The sequence below is a fragment of the Pseudophryne corroboree genome, chromosome 4, assembly GCF_028390025.1.
Source record: "Pseudophryne corroboree isolate aPseCor3 chromosome 4, aPseCor3.hap2, whole genome shotgun sequence".
NCBI classification, from domain to species: domain Eukaryota; kingdom Metazoa; phylum Chordata; class Amphibia; order Anura; family Myobatrachidae; genus Pseudophryne; species Pseudophryne corroboree.
This window is the reverse complement of record NC_086447.1, coordinates 859,218,889-859,224,802: the sequence shown is the minus strand read 5'-3', so window position 1 is coordinate 859,224,802 and position 5,914 is coordinate 859,218,889. Positions and strand designations below refer to the sequence as shown.

Below are 5,914 nucleotides of genomic sequence, written 5' to 3'. Positions count from 1 at the left end.
GATACCTACAAAAATGCTCACGTACTGCCGAGCGACAGTGGAGGAAATCACGCTCTAAAGCAGACTTCCTCCATTTCAAATTCATGCTCTCATCCTTCAGTACTGCCCTTTCCCTTGCTAAACAATCATACTTCAAAATCCTCATTTCTACACAGTCTTCCAACCCCCGGCGCCTCTTTGCCACTGTTAACTCCCTCCTCTGCCCACCACCACCTCCTCTCCCTTCCTCATTGTCTGCTCTTGACTTTGCCACTTATTTCACATCCAAGATTGACTCCATACGTCAGGATATCACTTCCCACCAGACCAGCAACCAGCCACCACCCATCCCTTGCCACCCCTCCCCTTCCCTCTTACCAACTCTGACATCTTTCTCCCATGTATCTGGCGAGGAAGTCATGGCCCTCATCCGTTCCTCCCCCCCCACAACCTCCCCGCTCGACCCTATCCCCTCCCACCTCCTTCGTTACCTCTCCCCTTCTGCCTGTTCCCATCTTGCCCACCTTCTCAATCTCTCCCTTTCATCAGGCACTGTCCCCTCTGCCTTCAAGCATGCTCTTGTCTCCCCTATTCTTAAAAAACCTACCCTTGATCCTAACACTCTCTCCAACTATCGACCCATCTCTCTCCTCCCCTTTGCCTCCAAACTTCTTGAGCGTATTGTCTATAATCGCCTCACTGCCTTTCTTTCCTCTCACTCACTGCTTGACCCATTCCAGTCTGGTTTCCGTTCTCTCCACTCCACTGAAACTGCCCTCACAAAAGTCTGCAATGACCTCCATGCAGCCAAATCTAAGGGCCACTACTCTCTGCTTATTCTTCTTGACCTCTCTGCTGCTTTTGACACTGTGGACCATCCTCTCCTTCTGCAAATCCTTCACTCTCTTGGTCTGCGTGATACTGCCCTCTCCTGGCTGTCCTCCTACCTCTCTGATCGTTCCTTCTCTGTCTCCTCTCATGATGCTACCTCCCCCCCACTTCCACTAACTGTTGGTGTCCCCCAAGGCTCTGTTCTTGGTCCTCTCCTTTTCTCTCTCTATACGTCCTCTTTAGGTGAACTCATTAGTTCTTTTAACTTCCAATATCACCTCTATGCTGATGACACTTAAATCTACCTCTCCTCCCCTGATCTCTCCACGGCTCTCCTCACTCGTACCTCAAACTGTCTTTCTGCTATCTCTTCCTGGATGTCTCAGCGCTTTCTTAAACTCAACATGTCTAAGACTGAGCTGATCATCTTCCCACCCTCCCGCACAGCCTCACCTCCCACAATCTCATTATCCATTGATGGCACAACTATCTCCCCTAGCCCCCAAGTACGCTGTCTTGGCATAATCCTTGACTCCTCCCTCTCCTTCAAACCACACATTCAGCACCTCTCACAAACCTGTCATTTTCATCTCAAAAACATTTCTAGAATCAGACCTTTTCTCACACAGGATGCCACTAAGATCATTATTCACTCACTGATTATTTCCAGACTGGACTACTGTAATCTCCTCTTAACTGGCCTCCCTGCCAATCACCTCTCTCCACTCCAATCTATCCTCAATGCTGCTGCCCGGCTCATCTTCCTCACCAAACGCACTACGTCTACCTCCCCCCTCCTACAGGCCCTCCACTGGCTTCCCTTCCCTTTCAGAATCCAATTCAAACTTCTCACACTCACTTACAAAGTCCTCTCCCATCTACATCTCTGACCTTATCTCCCTTTACTCTCCCACCCGTCCTCTTCGCTCTGCTAATGCACGCCGTCTCTCCTGTCTTCTGATTACTTCCTCCCACTCCTATCTCCAAGATTTTTCACGTGCTGCTCCATTTCTCTGGAATTCTTTACTTCTCCCCCTCAGACTCTCCACCTCTCTACAAAACTTCAAACGGGCTCTTAAGACCCATTTCTTTACCAAACCTAGCCAAATCTCAACATAACCCTCTGTTCCACGCTCTCTATGTACCCCATCTGTGTCATCCCTGTCTGTCTACCCCTCCCCTTAGAATGTAAGCTCTCACGAGTAGGGCCCTCTTCCCTCATGTGCTTATACTTTTCTTACTTTAATAATCCTCAACTGCCCAGATCCCACAGTTTTTTGACCACCTGGAACATATCTCTATGTTTACTGGTGTAGTTATGCTTAGTTGCCCTGTACTTGTCCTATATTGTATTCAACTGTAAGTCACTGTTTTCCTATTTTTTATGTGCATTTGTACTCTGTAATCGGGCGCTGCGGAACCCTTGTGGCGCCATATAAATAAAGGATAATAGTATAAAGAAAAAAAGCCACCACAGGTATACAATGTAGATGGATGGATAGCATACTTATGGACGACGAGTGTCGACACAGAGGTAGGTACAGCAGTGGCCTACCGTACTGCTATATACAGTATAATAAATGGACCTGGTGGACACTGTCAGCAAACTGCTAAACTAGTATAAAGAAAAAAAGCCACCACAGGTATACAATGTAGATGGATGGATAGTATACTTATTATTATTAATGGATGACGAGTGACTGACGACACAGAGGTAGGTACAGCAGTGGCCTACCGTACTGCTATATACAGTATAATGGACCTGGTGGACACTGTCAGCAGACTGCTAAACTAGTACTACTAGTATAAAAAAAAAACCCACCACAGGTATACAATGTAGATGGATGGATAGTATACTTATGGTCGACGAGTGACGACACAGAGGTAGGTACAGCAGTGGCCTACCGTACTGCTATATACAGTACAATGGACCTGGTGGACACTGTCAGCAGACTGTTAAACTAGTACTACTAGTATAAAGAAAAAAAGCCACCACAGGTATACAATGTAGATGGATGGATAGTATACTTATTATTATTAATGGATGACGAGTGACTGACGACACAGAGGTAGGTGCAGCAGTGGCCTACCGTACTGCTATATACAGTATAATGGACCTGGTGGACACTGTCAGCAGACTGCTAAACTAGTACTACTAGTATAAAAAAAAAGCCACCACAGGTATACAATGTAGATGGATGGATAGTATACTTATTATTATTAATGGATGACGAGTGACTGACGACACAGAGGTAGGTACAGCAGTGGCCTACCGTACTGCTATATACAATATAATGGACCTGGTGGACACTGCCAGCAGACTGCTAAACTACTCTAGTACTACTAGTATAAAAAAAAAGCCACCACAGGTATACAATGTAGATTAATGGTAGTATACTTATGGACGACGAGTGACGACACAGAGGTAGGTACAGCAGTGGCCTACCGTACTGCTATATACAGTATAATGGACCTGGTGGACACTGTCAGCAGACTGCTAAACTAGTACTACTAGTATAAAAAAAAGCCACCACAGGTACACAAAGTAGATGGATGGATAGTATACTTATTATTATTAATGGATGACGAGTGACTGACGACACAGGGGTAGGTACAGCAGTGGCCTACCATACTGCTATATACAGTATAATGGACCTGGTGGACACTGTCAGCAGACTGCTAAAATAGTACTACTAGTATAAAAAAAAAAGCCATCACAGGTATACAATGTAGATGGATGGTAGTATACTTATGGACGACGAGTGATGACACAGAGGTAGGTACAGCAGTGGCCTACCGTACTGCTATATACAGTATAATGGACCTGGTGGACACTGTCAGCAGACTGCTAAACTAGTACTACTACTATAAAAAAAAAAGCCACCACAGGTATACAATGTAGATGGATGGATAGTATACTTATGGACGACGAGTGATGACACAGAGGTAGGTACAGCAGTGGCCTACCGTACTGCTATATACAGTATAATGGACCTGTTGGACACTGTCAGCAGACTGCTAAACTAGTACTACTAGTATAAAGAAAAAAAGCCACCACAGGTATACAATGTAGATGGATGGATAGTATACTTATGGATGACGAGTGACGACACAGAGGTAGGTACAGCAGTGGCCTACCGTACTGCTATATACAGTATAATAAATGGACCTGGTGGACACTGTCAGCAAACTGCTAAACTAGTATAAAGAAAAAAAGCCACCACAGGTATACAATGTAGATGGATGGATAGTATACTTATTATTATTAATGGATGACGAGTGACTGACGACACAGAGGTAGGTACAGCAGTGGCCTACCGTACTGCTATATACAGTATAATGGACCTGGTGGACACTGTCAGCAGACTGCTAAACTAGTATAAAAAAAAGCCACCACAGGAGTGTTTTTCAGGCAGACAAACGTATACTGGTGGTCACTGTCAGCAAAACTGTGCACTGTACTCCTGCTATAGCTGCTCCTAAGTCCCCACAATTAAGCAGTGTGAGCACTCAGCACAGATATATCATGCAGCACACTGAGCACAGATATGGTATGGAGCGTTTTTTTCAGGCAGAGAACGGATAAAAAAAAACTGGTGGTCACTATCAGCAAAACTCTGCACTCTACTCCAAGTCCTAACAGCTGCTCCCCAATCCTCCCCACAATTAGTAATAAAACAAACAATCAACTGTCTCTTCTACAATTATAAACGGAGAGGACGCCAGCCACGTCCTCTCCCTATCAATCTCAATGCACGTGTGAAAATGGCGGCGACGCGCGGCTGCTTATATAGAATCCGAATCTCGCGAGAATCCGACAGCGGGATGATGTCGTTCGGGCGCGCTCGGGTTAACCGAGCCATACGGGAGAATCCGAGTATGGCTCGGACCCGTGTAAAAAGGGTGAAGTTCGGGGGGGTTCGGTTTCCGAGAAACCGAACCCGCTCATCACTAAAAAATAGTTGAATGTGTGTTCCTATTTACCTATTATTACCTGCTGTTGTTAGCCCATGCTTTAAGATAGTTTTTTTTAAAATAAGTATGATACCCGAGGATTTGATTTTCAATGGGGGTATACCGCACAGGTTAGATACAATGATAAGTTATAAGTACCAAGATGAAGTGATAAGATTAGAGAAAATCACAATTTTCTAGTCCATTTCTATCTTTGGTGGTGCACCCTGAGTCAGTATGAGAATTTACAAACACATGGGGAGAAAAAGAATACTCTTTTGTGGAAAAGTTGATAGAAATGATGAATAATGAGGAGGATGTAAAATTAATTCAATTTTATTAATTTCGTGTTAAAATATATCCGTAGTTTGGTTTGTTTTATAACAATGACAAGAATAATAATAATAACAATAGTAATAACAATTAGTATTGATTGACAAATGCCTGCTGTCTGAGATAGATATAGAATCAATTGAGGATTGTCCTACATATAAGGAATCCGATAAGTTCACAGATTGATCTCAAACGTAAATTTATGCATAATTTAACAAAATTGATAATCAAAAAGTCGCCTCTAGACTTGAGCAGTAGTTTTAAACATATATTGTGGTCAGAGCATGACAATGTGAACCGCCAGAGAGTAAGTAATGAGATAAGAATAGAAATAAAGGTGAATCTACTGTCAGTGTTAAACACTGAGCATGGTGATCATGAAGGTACTCTACTAAATTGGGTCTTCCTCAGGAGTCTCCCACCCGAGTACTGACTCAGCCCAACACTGATTACCTTCCAAGATTGAATGGATTCGGGCGTTTCCAGTGTGGTATGATAGTAGAGTTGTGAGCAAATGATCTTTATCACTCTGGGGTCACTGATGAGAGTTCATGAACTCATAGAGAAAGGATGAGGATAATAGCAGTGAGATGATAGAAGAAATAATAATAGGTGGATCTGCTGCCAACGTTAGACAGAGATGTGAAACTCTGAATCGTTGGTGAGAGTGCAGAAAAATAGTGGAAAAAAAGGGGGGGAGAAATGATTCAAAGAGTAATTATAACCCAGAGATCATAGGCTAATAATGCAAAAAGTAAAGTAATTAGGGGATAATCAGGATGATTCAAAGAGTAATTATAACCCAGAGATCTTAGGC

General features: G+C 43.6%; 1 pseudogene; it reads right to left on the bottom strand.

Moving 5' to 3' along the window:
• Positions 1-5,482: 5,482 nt before the first annotated feature.
• On the bottom strand, positions 5,483-5,601 carry LOC134912835 (5S ribosomal RNA; annotated as a pseudogene).
• Between the last annotated feature and the right edge of the window lie 313 nt (positions 5,602-5,914).